We start from the raw sequence: 17,967 nt of genomic DNA on the forward strand, positions 1-17,967 counted from the left end.
GCTGAATGAAGGTTAATGAACGAACCAGTGAAGGAGACAGAACAAAATAAACAGCGACAAAAGAGTCGTCTCGCTAACCTCCACAGATGCTAATTCTGCCTAATGAATCGTGACACAATCAAACCCAACCGCACTGTTTAATTGGCTCCCCATTCAGGCAGCAAAGAGGAAACAGCTAAGATAAACACGACATGACAGGTCGCGCTATACACGCGATGTAGCTAAACCTTAGCATTCTTTCCTTTTTTAATTCAAAGAGCAGAAGACTGTGAAATACAGTGATTACTGCTCAGAGAAACGAACACTGCCCAAACCCAAACCTCTGAGGAGATTCACTGCCATGTTTGATTAATGGCTTTGAATATGAGAGGAAAACAAACCTTATGCTATGCTAACAAAGGCCTATTGCAATCGAGAAGGATGGATACGAGTAATAAAAACAACATACACCAAGATAGCATGCTGGGAAAACCAGCTCCTTAAACTGGTGTTTTTGTAGACCAGCCTTTAAACCTATTTCCATCATCCTGTTTCCTTCGACAAAAAAAACGAAATAAAAAAACAACAATTTGGATTCCACTGGCTTTTGGATTATTACAGAGAATAAACTATGTGACACACAAAAGTTTGTGATTCTTACACATTTGTAAAAGTAAAAGCAAGGGTTAGTTTTCAGATGCATGACTTTAGCTTCACTACTGCTAATCTTTATTTCAAATCTACACGTTTGAGTTAAACTGAATTAAGTAGAGTAAATTGAAAGTTTGAGTTAGAATAGTTTGAGCTGAATTATAAATCCAGTGATTTGTTAGCAACCAACTTTGTCAAGACAAGTGAGAGATTCAAAACTGTATTACCGGTGAATTTTATGTCACAGAATACACATTGAAAATATCTTGAGTTTGTGTTCACCACAGACCATATTTCAGGCATTTAACCAAAAACCCATTAAAAAAAAACATTGACTTCGGTTCGATGGGACTGGAAGTTCAAATATGCAACTTGTTTAAGTTTTAAGACTTTAAGGACTTTTAAGAATTGATGTTTTCTTGTAATTTGTATGATTGTTTGTTTATATGTCTGTATACGGTCGTTACTAATTTTATTTCCATTTTAGTCTTCTTTGTACATCAAGTTGAACTAAATTAAGAAGTTGAGAAGATTGAATGAGAAATGCTGACTTGATAACTAGCAGAAATAAAATGTTTTATATTTATACATACATATATACATATACAGTATATATAAATATACACATACAATACATACTTTACATCTCTCTATCTCTCTCTCTCTCTCTCTCTCTCTCTCTATATATATATATATATATATATATAATATATATATATATATGTATATATATACACACTGAACAAAATGATAAACACAACACTTTTGTTTTTGCCCCCATTTTTAATGAGCTGAACACAAAGATGTAAGACTTCTTCTATGCACACAAAAGGCCTATTTCTCTCAAATATTTTTTCACAAATCTGTCTAAATCTGTGTTCGTGAGCACTTCTCCTTTACCGAGATTATCCATCCACCTCACAGGTGTGGAATATCAAGATGCTGATTAGACCGCATGATTATTGCACAGGTTATACCACACCTGTCAGGTGGATGGATTATCTCGGCAAAGGAGAAGTGCTCACTAACACAGATTTAGACAGATTTGTGAACAAAATTTGAGAGAAATAGGCCTTTTGTATACATAGAAAAAGTCCTTTGAGTTCAGTTCATGAAAAATTATAACTTTGTTCAGTGCAGTTTTAGTTAAAGTGTCTTCGACTTTGTAGCATAATGTATCTTTTTTATGTGTTACTTCCTGAAGATCTTATAACAGAGAGAGAGAGAGAGAGAGAGAGAGAGAGAGTTTTTTTGTACCACCATCACACAAGCACTCTTGAGTTCTGATGACTTCCATGTGTGGTGAGACCAGCTCTCTGTCCGATGTCATATCCTGTTTCAGGCTGGATGTGCAGTAAGGGTCTGACGTGTCCAACCTGGTCTCGGCCGTGTCACTGCATGAGAGGGGGAGTCTGGGTAATGATGGTCGGAGACCCTGCAGGTGTTCGGCTCCCCTTCCAGACATACATACCAGTGTCAGAGTTGAGCTTTTTAAATACAAGCCCATGTTTGACTCCTGGAGCTGATTTCCTGGGGCATTTCCAACTATATCAAAACACACTGTATGCCATGCAATTTTGTCAAATATCTAGATGTAATCAATGCATTAAAATATCTAACTGAAAATATTTAATTTAATGCATGTAAAGCTGCATATGAAACTAAATCAGTATCAGCTCATGTTTTATAAGAAATTAACACATTTTTACCGCCATATTTTGAATTTCAGGCATATTTCTGTCACCTTTTCTGCCATTCATTTCTGACACTGATATTATTACATACAGTATTAACTTAGCTAACAAAAAAGTATATTTAGTGGGTTAAAATGATGAATTGGAAATAATTAATTAAAAATAAACATTTTATAGTTACTATGGGTAGTAACTGATCACAAGTAATTTGGATTACACAATCACATTTCAATAAAGCAATTATATTACATTTTAAATTATTGTTATGGATTACACATATTATTCACACAATGGCAGTAAATTCATAATTTATTGATTCACTCCAATTCTTTATTTTTTTCCCCCCAAACTCCTGCTGTAATGTAATGTTTAATGCATAGCACAATGTTGATAACAAGGATTGGAATATATATTTTATATTAAGTTATTTACCCAGCACTGCACATAGAGGATATCCTCAGTGCTAACAGATGAAACTAAAACTGAAAGCCAAATAAAGTGACACTATCTGGCAAGTAAATACTTCAGAATTTTCATTGATTCATCCAGACAAGTAATCTGTTGACTTTGCATGAACCTCGGAGTGATGCTGCCAGTTAAAAGGTTGAGTAATTTGTGTGAGTTTGTGTAGGTGGACATGCCTGTGTATGTGTGTGTGTGTGTGTGTGTGTGTGTGTGTGTGTGTGTGTGCTGAAGTAGAGGGTCAGTACTGGTTCACTCCAAAACCACAGTATTGTCCACCTGAGCAAACAGAAAAGAGGTGTGGGTGCATGTCACAGAGAGACGGATGAGGATAGACAGCTTATGACAGACAGATTGAGGAGGAGGAGAAGAAGTCAGGGATGAAGAAACATCTCTGATCTGATTTCCAAATCCCAACCTAATCACACTAAACATCTCTGTGCGGCTGCTTTTACTTCATTTTTGAATGATTTCATAAAACCTCTGTGGTTTTTAGGTGTTTATGTGTTTCAGAGATGCTATGGTCAGATGACAGTACTGTATGATTCAGTTAGCGTGTTTGCTAAATGCATAAATGTAAATGTGAATACTGATTTCTCTGCCTGATTGAACCTGACATGTGTACACATTTACATTTATTTACATCTGTATTTCTGCATTTGATGGACTGCTTTCCTGTAGCTCAAACAGTGAGTGTGACACTAGCAGCACCAAGGTCATGGGTTCGTTTAGGCAAGTGAAGTGAATTGGTCACATGCAAATGTGTAGCTTGAATGCAATGGATAAAAAGCATCCGCCGAACGTAGATGTAAATTCATAGCGACTTTAATTGCACGCAAGCAAAACTTATTTTAAAATTTGAAGTTCAGATGTAAAGGAGAAACAGCTCTGTGAATAAAATTCAAAGCTGATGCTGAGACGGATTTTGCAGGGCATTTCATATTAATAACACAGTGAAAATGCATTGAATCATCATCTGTATTTTATGTTTATGCATATGTTTATCCATAATTTAAGCTGATGTTTATGCATAATGACTTACAGATGAGGAAACAGTGCAGGCAGTTTACCATAAAATAAAAAAACAGCAAATATTTCTCACAGTACTGTAATGTCAAGCTAAAGTCGTACAGAATGTGTCTTATGGTTGAGGAATCCAATTTATGTTTGACATTTTTTAAATATTCATAACATTCATAATAGGGAAATTCTGATTAGATAGAGATGGAGATGCTTGGTGTCGTTTATGAAAGCCAACGTTAAATCAGAAATGGCCTTTGTGACCTTATTGTAAGTAATTAATCTGTGCATATTATTCTAAAGAGAAAAATATTTCATCACAATGAAAACTTTCATCCTGTTATACAGAGACACTTTTCTTTATTCAGTTGTGTCCTGATGGTTAAAATGAAGACATTTATTTTTGTTCAGTGTGTTGTTTCTCTCAGAAATCTCATGTGAGGAATATAAAATGGCTTGTGAACATAACTTCATGCTTTCCAGCACCGAGAGGTTTAGATATAGCAGAGAGATGATTTGTGCTCAGCTCCTCCGTCAGTCAAAGCACAACACACACAGCGTGAGTCCTTTGAGTTCTGTAGGTCGCACACACACACACACATACATGTATGTCTCTGCTTTCACGCAAAACTCACAGAACCACTTTGAATCTACACAGCAGCCAAAGAGACCCTTAAATTAAACACAGGTGTCATACGAAACAAAAGCAGAAACTGACACAGGAATATGTGTGGTATATTGATAATAATGCAGGTGCACTGTAAGTATAGTGTAACAAACAGAGTGTAATGACAGTGCATGATCTATCTGGAATATGAACACATGACTCAAAAGCTTAAATCTTATTGGTCAATGAATATTTTTGGTGAACAGTGCGATGAAAAATGGTGCAACGGTCATTTTTCTTTTTTTTGTCATTAGACAGATATTGTCCCTTTTTTGAATAGGTTCATATCAGTTATTTTAGTATCATTGATAGAATTTGATAGTTTTTGTTAATATTTTAATTAGTTAGTTTAGTTTTTCTTTTTATTTACTTTTAGTTATTTTAGTAGGCCTACTTAAAGTTAATTCAAGATAAACTAAATGAGAAATGCCTTGGCAATTAGCTGAAATGTTATTGTTATTTTATTTCAAGTTCTTTTTTATGGTTTTAGTTTTAGTTAATGATGATAACTCTGATCAATACGAATTCAAAAGTTTAGAGTCAGAAAGATGTTTTAATGTTTTTGAATGATTTTAAAGTCTCACTTCTGCTCACTAAGGCTGCATTAATTTGATCCAAAATACAGTAAAAACTGTAATGTTGTGAAATATTATTATAATTTAAAATGTGCGTTTTCTATGTGAATACTTATCAAAATGTAATTGTTTGCTGTGATTAAATCTGTATTTTCAGCATCATTCCTCCAGTCCTCAGTGTCACATGATCTTCAGAAATCATTATGATATGCTGATTTGCTGCTAAAGAAACATTTCTAATTGTATTTTTTGGAAACCATGATGCATTTAATTTTTCAGGATTCTTTGATTAAGGGAAAGTTCAAAAGAACATTATACATGTCTATACTGTCACTTTCGATTAATTGAATGCATCCTTACTAAACAGAAGTATTCATTTCTTTCTGATCCCAAACTTACTACCCTGCCCATGATGTACCTCAGGGCAGAAAGATTTCCCTGTGATTGTTTTCAGATCTGGAGCCAAATTGGATTTGTGTATTTCTTTCTCTATAAATGCATAAATCCAGAAATACCACCCGAGTGTTTGCGGTGAAGTCCACCGTATTGTTGCTGTTTTCTTTGCCGTGTTGCTCCAGTAGATTTTTTCCATCCTTGGGTTCCTGAACCTCTAAATCCACATGAAACAAACCCGAATCCTGCTGGATTAGAAACAAAATGCCAATAGAAATAACCAAGACAGAAAGCATACAGTCTCGCTGTGATACCACCCTCATCCTCGACCCCCAAACAACCAAAGACTGACTCACAGCCTCTCTGGAAAACAATATTTATTCTTCATCTCAAAGTTCCTTTTGGAAAAAAAGGAAGAAAAACAGTCGTCTTTGTTCTTTTCAACTAAAAGACTCACTGGCTTGGGTTTTGACACAGATGGCCGTCACGGTTTTGGGGCTTGAAACAATCCAGACAGAACTGAATCAGTCGCTCTGTTTGAACACATAAGTACACCGTTGATGCTTTCATGCATGTTTCAAGGATAGAGTCAACAAAAACTACAGTAGCCATGTAAAGAATCTCAACCTGACCCTTTTAATTCTACACTCTCAAAAATCAGTGTTTTTTCTAGCATGCTAGAGGCCGTGCATGCTGGGAAGTCACGTGGTTCTATATTTGGAGCGGTTCATCTTGTGGAATTACTTCGTCATTTCTTTCACAGCTGGAGATTCCCAGGTTCCAATTGCTGTTTTGCAACGAAAGCTTAATTAAGCAGTTTATCATGCTGGGTTATGCTGAATCTCTCCGCCTGTCTCCATGTCTATCTGTCGCTCTCTCTTCACACCACTTCATTCATCTCCAGTCCACTCTGTCCACACCGTCCAGATAAGCCAGCTCTATATTTTGTAGTCGTTGAAAGGCAGGAACGGTCCAAAGCATCGGTTAGATTTGCTCTGGCTGAGATTTAGTAGGGTCATGTTTATCTGCAGACCCAGTGGACGGGTTTAAAAACAGGGAGGCTCAATCCAGCAGCACAGCAGATGAAATATAAACTCCTCGGAAATCAAATGATGAAGGGCTATTTGAGCGGAACACCACTTTTCACCCTGACAACATGTTAAAAAACATCACTTTATGAAGTGTGCAACCGGGTTTTACTGCTCAAAACGTTAAACGTCTGTCCAGATGCCAACGTTTTGCTCCATTCAGAACTGCATTTTAACAGAACTGCCATCTGAATTTGAATGTAAGATTATTAAGATATTTAAAGCTTAAAAAAAAGAATAAAACGTTTTTATATGCATTTTTTTATTTCCTTTTCTTCCAGAAATGTAATTGTATATTGTGTGTGTATCTATCTATCTATCTATCTATCTATCTATCTATCTATCTATCTATCTATCTATCTATCTATCTATCTAGTGTGTAAAAAGTATATTTTTTTAATATATATTTCTATTTTTACAATGAAATTTTATAAAAATGTAAAAAAAAAATTGTTTTATTAAATACTGTATACACACTGTTTATATTGTTTTTATTACGTAATTATACAATTTTATTATTATATAATTTATTTGTAAATTATTTTTTTTAGACTTTCCCAGAATGCATTACCGGTGTTAATTCCTGTTCCTGTCATTTCAATTCAACTTCCTGTGTATTGTGGCCATTTCAGTTTAAATTCACACTTATGAATTAAAAGGATCCTATTCTTTGATTCTGAATGGAGCACAAACCTGTTTAACACTACTGAAAACAAATGATGTTTTCATTCTTGTCGAGTCTAAAACACGCAGGACTATCGCGCTTCAAAAATCACGGTCAAGCTCGCTTTGAACATCTGCTTTCGTGATGAACTTTGGTTTCCGTGCAGTTGCAGTTCAAGGGGCACATTCCCAAAAAAAGAAACTGAAAAAAGAGCTTTCCGCTATAATCAAATGCTAGACTGCAATAGCAAGTTCCCTGTCTTACTGAGTGCCTGATCAAAAAGCAGAGCGCCGAGCTGAGGAAGGGCTTTCCGCCGTTCTGCGGTGGGGGCTTGATTTGTGGTCTCGTCTGAAAGCAGATCTGCTCCGTCTGACCCGTGTTAGCAGGAGGGAAATCAATGTGCTGATTAGGAAAGAGGATCGAGTTTCTGATTAAAACCACAGAGTGTAAAAAAACAGACACTGAATCCTCATCTCAGTGCAGGAAGATTCCCAGAATTCCTTTAAATGAGGCGTCGGTGACATCACAGCCTGATAACGGCACAGACTGATTTGAGTCGTCGAGTTCATGGATGTGAGAGTTTCTTGAACATAAACATCTGAAATGAATGGTGAGCTGAATTAGTCAGCGCTCTGGCAGTGACAGGATCGATTATCTCGCTCAATGTGATCGTAGATACAAATTAGACTGCACTGTGGCCTGGCGGAGAGCATTAGGGCTGCTAGATTTGACCAAAAAATAAATCAAATCGTCATTATTTTGATAAATATCACATCTGTGATCTAAATTGTGAACATCTACTGCAGCGTCTCATACTGCTGCTGCTGCTGCTAACCAACAATCACACTGAACAGAGACTTGAGGTGGACTTTATTGACTTAACTTTAGCTTGAAAAAAAACAATCAAAACACCTTTGCAATTACATAGCAAGCAACAACCAAGCATTTTGGCAGCACCATTCAAATGTATCTTTGAATTTCTATATTTTGCAATTATTACTAAGAAGAGAGTAAAGGATCTGGAAAGCAAACTGCCAGATTCAGACCTGAAACTGGGTTGATTTTCACATTTGGATTCACTGAAGAAGCCCAGAAAATTGTTCAGAATCGCAAAAAAACTAATCATATTTTCATTATTTTGATAAATATTTGCAACCATGATTTTACTTGTGATATAATAACATCTAAAATCTCATACTGCTACTATTTAGACAAAAAACGTAAAAAATATCCTAAAATACGCTACCACAACACTCAAAGTAACGATTTCAAAGCATCGCCGCTAGCATTGTGGCAAGTGTTGGGGAATGCTACTTTTAAAAGTAATGCATAACAATATTGCATCAGTCCCTAAAAAGTACTTTTTATGGAAAGTAATGCAGTACGTTACTTTTTTCATTTGGAAGCACAGATTCATCTAAAGTCATTTTTGCCAAGTATGGTTGAACTGGATCATCAAAGGTCAGCATCAAAGACAGTGCTTAATAAAGTGGGATTAAACACCTAAAGGGTATTTGTGTTATGTAACATTTAATTATTGCAGGTTTGCAAAATATTTTTTGCATTCCACTTTTTATTCGTTTTGAGGAATACTGAGTCTGTTTTTGTACAGTGAGATGTAAATGTAAATGCATGCACATTTTGTCAAGAGCTACAGTAATGTCATGTTCACACAGCTCACACATTTTGCTCCAGATTTTTCTCGTCACAGGGACATAACAGGAGAGCTGTTTATCAATACATGGGAAAACAAAGTAACTGCTGTTACTTATGTGAAAACGTAACTTGGATATTTTCTTGTAAATTCAAAAGTACTTTTTTTACACATACTGGTAAAAAAAGAAAAGAAAAAAAAATTACAGCCTGAATGCACTGTAAATAGCTTTGGATAAAAGCCTCTACTTAATGCAATAAAATGTAAATGTAATGTAAAAGTAATGCATTACAAAAAAAAACATTACGTTACTCGTGTTACCCGTTTTGCGTTACCACAACACAACTTTAAATGTTTTTTAAAAATATCTGTTTTACATTCTATTTTTTTTTGCAATTATTATTAAAAAGAGCATGAAGAACAAGAAATTATGGGGAGAATCTGGAAATCAAAATTAGCCCAATGTTTCAGTTTCAAAGTTGCGATATGACTGGTAAAAATGCATTAGTAAAAAGTGGCATGAAACACTGTAATGACCTACTTGACCTACATTTTTTTCATGTTCGGTGTAAATTCAGTGAGAACTGGGTTCACTTTCACTCAGTTTACTTTTGGATTAACTGAAAGAGCCTGAAAATGGTTTACAATCACTAATAATACTTTTTTCACCCTAGTAGTAGTGATACTTGCCTTTGCTCACACACACACACACACACAAATGGACATTCACTGGCTGTTTCCTTGATCACAGTGACAAATTGACAGCTAACAGAGATGCATAAAGATTACATAAGCTGTATCTGCTTCCAATAAAGAGGGTCGCAATCTAAAGAGCATCTCAAAGAATGAGAGAGACACAGACAGAGAGCGAGCCAATGAAACGCTACCTTGCTGTGGGCTATTTGTGTTAGTAAGTAAGTTAAGTATAACCTCTTTAGCCTCAGCATACCAGAAAAAAACTCATTTTTTGATGTGGCTCTTCAATGAAGAAAAGCAAACATGGATGTATTACAGAGGGCAGACCAGCGTTGATTTCAAGAGATATGTGCCTAATTAGATTCATGGCATTTTTTCAGGCCTTTTATTCAATTATAGGGAGTTTCAACAAAATTTTTGTAAACTGAATTCCTCCCTCTTGGGTTTTTAAACATAAGAAATGGGAGTCTGATGATGAATGATACGGGACGCTTTCATTGTTGTAGAAAATAAGTCAAGCGTGAGAGAAATATCACAGTTGAAAACTTACTTAAAGAGAACAAGAGAGATGCTAGTTGAAGTAAGACATTTAAAGGAATTGTTCACTCAAAATGTAAATTTACGGGAAATGTAATCACCCTCAGGCCATCCAAGATGTAAATGAGTTAGTTTCTTCATCAGTGTTAGAGAAATGCAGCATTGCATCTCTGTCTCATCAATGGAATGTCCTCACCCTCTGCAGTGAATGGGTGCCGCCAGAATGAGAGTCCAAACAGCTGATAAAAAAACACAATAATATCCACACCACTCCAGTCCATCAGCTGTCAGTCCAACATTTTGTGAAGTCAAAAACTGCATGTTTGCAAGAAACAAATCCATCATTGGACTCTCATTCTGACGGCACCCATTTAGGATCCATTGGAGAGCAAGTGATGAAAGGCTACATTTCTCCAAATCTAATAAAGCAACAAACTCATCTACATCTTGGATGGGCTGAGGGTGATAATCTTAATGCAGCTTCACTAGGTGAGCATTTACTCTTTAGCATGCAAACACATGTTTTTGTGAGTTAGTAGTTAGTGCTAACTAGCAACAGCACGTAATTGCATGCAAAATAGTAAATGCTCATTGAGTAAAGCAGCATTAATCACATACCCATCCTCAGCCTAAAAGCTCCACTTTTCACCACAGTGATGATGCAACATAACACAAACCATTCAAAATCCCATTTAAAATTAGCCCTTTTTTCTCATCTTGCATAAAATGCTTGAAATAGCATTTTATTTCAACATTTGCTTTCCCCATGAAACTCCATGCAGTGCATACTGGGAGCTACAAATCCCTGGCCAAGTTATGCCAACAAAAATGATTAATGCCTGCAGTTTTCGAATTTAAATGGATTGCATGCAGTACAAAAGTTATGATAAAAGGATCAAGAAATGTGTTGCATTTGCTCATTTTAATTCAGTAGACTGAACAAGCACCTTGAGTTGCATCAGCAGGACTATTCCTAATCTCACTTACTGTTTAAGACAGATCTACAATGAGAAATGACCGTGCCAATGTGCACTGGCTGAGAGACTGAGGACATGTTTTTGATGGGATTGGGGGAGGTGGAAGTGACCTAAACCTGAATGGATGAAGATCTCTTTTGACTGGAGTCTGCCTCCCATCCACACAACGTCTCTCCATCAACCAGCAGATAAAACTGTTCTCTTTTGAACTCCAGGAGTGAGTTGCCCTCCTCCAGCGGTCTTATCTCCCATAACTTGAGAGGGAGTGCTGATCCTTCAGAAGGGTTGAGATAACAGCGTGGACCATAAGAGCAATCAGCCTGACAAACTCATAAACCAGCTCCACTAAAGGCTCATTCATCTTTCTATACATGAGCTCTGTGTGTGTGTGCATGTCTGTTTCATTGACTGAATTCCGTGGTGCAGGACATTTAGAAGTTAAATGCAATAATTCAACTAAAACATTTACTCACACTTGTGTGTTGATATATTATTAGTGGAAAACACTCTTGCCAATGTTGCCATAGAAAAACCCCTTCAAGGCAAGACTGTCAAGATTTAAAATAACACAAAAATAGTCATTACAACTTGAAACTTGTATGGTGCATTTTATAGAGTTCTGGAGTAGTAACATATTTTTGTAGGCCAAACCAGAAGTTTACATCACCCTGGTTCCCTTGACAAAAACCCAACGGGATTTTTCCAATGGCTTTTGGATTATTGCAGAAAATAAACTCTTGTCATGTTCATGGTTATCTTGCCAAATGAACACAACTTTTACCAATTTTGATGCCTTAATACAATCAGCTGAAGTAAAAAGCTAAACATAGGCATCACAGTCACACAACTCCATCGCCACCAATTAAGCTTTTCACAAATCTGTTCACAAAATAAATTATAAGAGCTCGCAAGAGTGCAATTATACACAGCGTAGCTGTGAAATGTTTAGTTTAATGAGGTTTTTGTAGTCCCGTTTAGCCACTTGAAGGCAACAGACTTTTTCAAGAAATAAAAAAGCTTTAAGGGGATATTAATTAAATTTATGAGTGGACTAAAACATGAAAACATCTTGATCTTGTGTTAAACACAGACCTTATTTCATGCATTTAACCAAAAACCCATTCAAAAAAAACATTGACTCGAGAGCAATGGAACTGGAAGTTCAAAAAATGCAGCTTGTTTCTGGGTTTTGGCCTAAAATAATATGTTATCCCCGCAGCACTCTATTCAAAGCTCTTAATTTGTCCATATAATGAGTTGGCAAATACATTTGAAGGAAACATATCACCCCCTCGGGTACTGAGGTTCATTACCACCATTTTAACTCAATGGGACCACACACCTACAAAGAAACATTGTTGAGTCATTCATTTCATCTTAGATATATTATATTGGAGCATGACCAAACTCTATCTCTCTATGGCCACATTTAACTTTGATTCAAAGGGTTGCATAAAGCCTTCAGATGTTAGCTTGCATTTTAAAGAATATGGAAGTAGACAATGAAAAAAACACAGTGAGTTTAAAAGTGCCCCTGTTATGCAATTGTTTTGGGAGCCTCCTACAATAGGTTTTCATGCATGCAAGATTTAATTTTCTTTAAAATATGCATTTAATATCACCTCATTTTCCAATGATTCTCAAAGCATACTCCTCTGCTCTGATTGGTCAGAAGGCCCAGTCTGTTGTGATTGGTCTACCGAGCGCAGTACATTTCTAATCTAATGTGCATTAATAAAAGAAAAGCTTTGTAATTTAATATCCAACAAATTAGATGAAAAGCAGCAGTCATTAAAGATAGTGCAAGATTTTATTGTGTAGTGTAGTGTTTTTACCGTATGATTTGACTTAGGGTCAATGTTTATGTACTATTTACTTTGTAAAAACATGTTTCTGGTCTTATGGTGAATGATTCATCAATGAACTAAATGTAGCGTCTTTATAATCAAGATTTAATAATGTGCTCCATCTCTGAAACAAAGTTTTTTATTTGCTGACATCACATGCCTCCAACCACTTTGCTTCATTTTGCTAAGCGACTCCCGTTTTACAAGATCCAGTCTTTTTCTGATGGTCCAAATCAAGTCTGAGCGTACTTTTCTCAGTTTTGTTAGATTACAGAGCTGAAATGTGTTTTGTGCATCACTTTATAGGTCTTATAATTTTAAATATTGGTGTCATTTGCACCTGCTTCAGCTCAAAAAACTAAATGTAATGTCCTTCACTGATTCCCACCATCATTACGAGACTTTTGACAGCTGCACCCGAGAACAGCGATCATAAGTTCAAAATAAATTCATTCATAAACAGCAGAATGTTTTGATTATTCGCCTTTAGCGGCTGCAGCAATGTTATTGTAGCCTTTAAAATCTACAGTGATAAAAACTCATGCTGACTTTTCAAAGAATGAACCTGTTAGGCTTCATTGCGAGTATTTTCAGTTCTGTCAGTCATTGAAAAAAGAAACAGGGAGCAAAAGTTTGCGGTGGTCTGCCCTGAGCGCATGGCTTATTGCGTCATTTATCCTGTAAAACTCAATTTTCTCCATCCATGCTGAAGCCGTAACTGTTGCCTAACCGAACAAAGCCACATATTATAGTGGACTGGCCTCATGGACGGCATGAACAATCGGACGGCACCAGGCGAGTGCTTCAGAGTCAAACAGAAAGGCTTCACTGGGCCTGTGTTTGAGTTCAGGGTGGTCTGTTTTATACTCTCTGCATCGAGTCTTTCCCTTTAGCCCACTGTCAGTGCTGTCCCACGCCACTCGTGTGGTAATAATGTACGGAAAGAATAACAGCCACGATACATTACTGCTTCATAGCCGAACACCTGCATGTGCACACAGGAACGCTGAAAGAAGAAGAATAAACCAGATTCCACGTGCACACGGCTCATCATCTCTCCAGCTTTCAAAAGTCTGCTCTGTGCAATGTTCCTGCTGACAGGTGGACAACGTAAAGTTTTCACTAACAAAAGTTGCAACCGGTTTTGCTTACATTGGACTTCAGGTGAGGAGCTTACAAAAGATACTTAAAGGAACAGGCACAAGACAAAACAGAAGTTGCTATTAACTTTTTTAATTTTTTTAATTCCATGGCAGAAAAAAAAAAAACAGTTGTGAAATGTAACAAAAAAATAATAATACAGTTTTGAGAAATAAACTCAACTGCAAAGTGTAAATTCATAAGTGTATATCTTATGGTTCTAAAACAAGTGAGATTTTGTGATTTAAAAAGTTTAAATGACCTGGGTTTTTTGTTTTTGTTTTTTACAATAAATATTTTAATGTTATTGTGTAAATGGGAGCCATAGTATGTTACATACATAAGACAAAAAATAAAAATAAAAATAGAGGACAACAACAACAAAAACATGAATCAAAAATTCATATGACTTGAATGAGTTTTGAAAGCTTCAGATGTTTTGGCCTGCTCTTTAGGATATAGGATATTGCTTAGGAACAAATATGCAATATATTATATAGGAAAGGACACACAAATCTCCTTTAATAGTGCCTTTTTGTTTTATGTTAATCATGACTAAAAAATGTATACATTTGCGGTGAAACTGAAATAGTATCAAATCTTTTGTTCTGGGTTGTCTGTCGTTTTCACTGGAAGGTCCAGTTATGACATTTGAACTGGAATAAACATATTCATAGATTAATTATTCAACATCTGTAATATGCATTTAAAAAATAGTTGGTTGCACTTATTATTTGCACTTATAAGTGTAGCATCTTACATCACTTTTAGTATAGCTGCAGCATTATTACAACAAACCTGCGAACCTCCAGGTGAGAACCGCTGTTCTCCACTTGTTTTTTGTTATAAAGGACTTCACAATCTTTTTAAACATTCAATGAATCAGCAGTGGTGAACATCAGTTTTAAATATATTTCCCCGCGGCCTGTGATGAAGGATTTCTTTCTTGCGTTATGTATCTTCAGGGGCACATAATTCCCTACATGGGTTTTGGATGACGTCATGTGAGCCCCATTTCAAAGCATAAAACCAAACTGTTTTATGCATTTTACACTCTTTTATGGTAGTATAATTTTTAACGCAGTATCTCGCCGCTCTGAACGTGTTGATATCACATATATTATGCACAACAAATTTATTACCTTTCACGCCGGGGTTTCTCTGCAGCACAGGTCATGCTGCAAGAATGTGCTTTCCTCTGTGTTTTTTCTTCTCTCTCCGCCGTCTTGAGTAAAAGAAGGGAATAATAAACTTCTCATGGGACCTCAGTGTCAATGCAGTAACAGGGATGAATGTTTTGTTTGTTTAATGATCAGCTCCACTGCACTGTAAACTGAACACAGGCAGTTTGTCCTTGAATATTTGCCTGTTGGTGGAATCTGTGTGTTTATGGATCATGTGCCTCCGGTCTCCAAAAACACAGATATATTCTGGTTTATCAGTTGCTTTACAATCAGTTTGCCTTCTTTTGTTTTAGCACTCTCTCTGTGTAATGATAAATCCTCAGGTGATCATTTATCTTGATCAGATACAGCTACTGAAGTGTGTAATTTTTTTATATTTTCTTTCTCTATTAATCTCTGAAAATAAACTCAAGAGATTCTGGAGTCTCTCAGTGGTGAGTGACTTTATTTTTGTTTCTTCGCCACAGTCAATCCGCGCAACATCATTAAACTAAATGACAGGAGGCTTCTCTTCTGTAACCTTGACCACACACATCACGAGGGGTTAAAATAGCCCCAAATGCTCCGGAAAGAAAAAGGTATTGGTAGTTTGGTTGTCAGTCCAGTCCATGCATGTGATCCAGTCCAGTTTTTGTTTGATCCAGCATAGTCTTGAGCTTGAGATTTCACTTAAAATATCATTTAGCAAGGAAAATGCTTCTAAATTTACATTGATGATATTCTAACACAAAAAAAGTTTTACATTTTCAGATTTTCTAAATTGTGTTACTTGCTGTTTCTTTTTAATCGTTTGAAAAATGTAGCCATTTCTGAGTTAAAATGGTTTCTACACAATTACCTAATTACCTATTTTTTATGACCCAGACAACATTAAAGGGTTAGTTCACCCCAAAATAAAAATTTTTTGTCATTAATTATTCACCCTTATGTCGTCCCAGACCCTGAACACCTTTGTTCATCTTCAGAACACAAATTAAGATATTTTTTGATGAAATCTGAGAGCTCTCTGACCCTCCCAAAGACAGAAACACAACTGAAATGTTCCCAGACCAAGAAACGTAGCAAGGACATCAGTAAAACAGTCCATGTCACATCCGTGGCTCAACCTCAATTTTGCGAAGCTACAAGAATACTTTTTGTTTGCAAAGAAAACAAAAATAACAATTTATTCAACAGTTCTTGCTGAAAGTAAACAACGCTGATTACATTGATTAGCTACGTTCTGGGGAAAACACACATGCATCATAGTAGTCTCCAAAATGGCAGAAGACGGTAACTCTGTGAGAAGAATTGTTGAAAACCTTGTTGAATGAAGGTCTTACAGGTTTGTGACTGCATGAGGGTGAGTAATTAATGACAGAATTTTCATTCTGGGGTGAACTGTCCCTTTAAATACAATAAACATGGCTTGTTTTGATCGTGATGTGAGGTGAATTATTGGCTGCTGAGAACCAATGTTCAACTGATGTTTAGAAACCAAACACTGCAAGCACTTCGGCTGTTGTTTACACATTTATGAAATGTCACTTTTGCACATGATAAATATTTTGCATACTTTTGGGCCTCTGCGGTTCATGGATATATAAATAAATGATGAGCATTTTCTCTGTATTTTGTGCTTATTTAAAAAAATACGGTGAAAAATGCTCATCATTTATTCATATATCCATGAACCATATTAAAAATATTTTAAAAAATAATGTTTTTTTTGGAGGGGGGGGCATTTGTGGTTATATGAAGAACATTTAACATCCATGGTAAATTTCCAATGAACAAAAGCTTCTTTATAGAGCAAGGTTCTTTAGATTAATTAAATAGTCTTCACAATCAGTGCTAGATTAAAGAACTTTGATTTTTAAGAGTGAACCTTCCTGTTGTGTTGGGGTCAGTTTGATGTACCCTTGACTTTCACGTTGCTTGAAATACTTTATTTCTTCATGAAATTTGGTGAATATTTCTTATTTAAGGTCCTGAATGTGCATGCAGAGTTTCATCAGATACATGTTTTTATGGAAAAGCTGTACAAATTTTGAAATAGCATTTGTGTTGGGGTGAAATTGACCTTCACTGGTTTCACTGCCGTCTTCTGAATCATTCAAGGAAATCTCACTTGAGTGTTGTTTCTTAATCTAGACGAGTTTCACAGTCAAGAATGTTTGACTAAAGTTATTTATTTTTTAATCTCAGTTACTAGACTGTTGCAGCACTGAAATGAATTGTGAGAAACCCATTATACCTTAAGATGTAAAACCAAGAACAAATAGCGATAAATACATCTTACACTTACTACAAATCAAGTTGTTTATACTTGTAGTTATTTGCACCTCAGTGCACAAATAGTCATTACAAGTATTACAAGTAACCATTGCAAAAAAAAAGGTGTCTTTTGCTTGTGCAACTAATCTTGAATATAAAAAGAGTGACAAATTAACCCCTAACAATAGAAATAACATATTTACATATTTAGTTTTCTAGTCTCTGAAAGCAAAAATTTCCTGCTTTTACACATTTTTTATTGTGTTTTTCACCATTCTTTGCCAAACTGCATGACCCCCAAAACAGTTTTTGAACATACCGTAACAGGAGGGTTTTCACCGAAGGAAACCCAAAATGGTTGCATCATTGCAAAAACCCTCTTTTGATACCTTTACCGCCAAAACTCGGTTTCACTGCTGGTTCTCCTACTCAGATTTGGCACCAAAGTGAACATAAATGGGTTATGCAAGGTCTAACATGTTA

Source organism: Carassius carassius, chromosome 8 (assembly GCF_963082965.1).
Source record: "Carassius carassius chromosome 8, fCarCar2.1, whole genome shotgun sequence".
NCBI classification, from domain to species: Eukaryota; Metazoa; Chordata; class Actinopteri; order Cypriniformes; family Cyprinidae; genus Carassius; species Carassius carassius.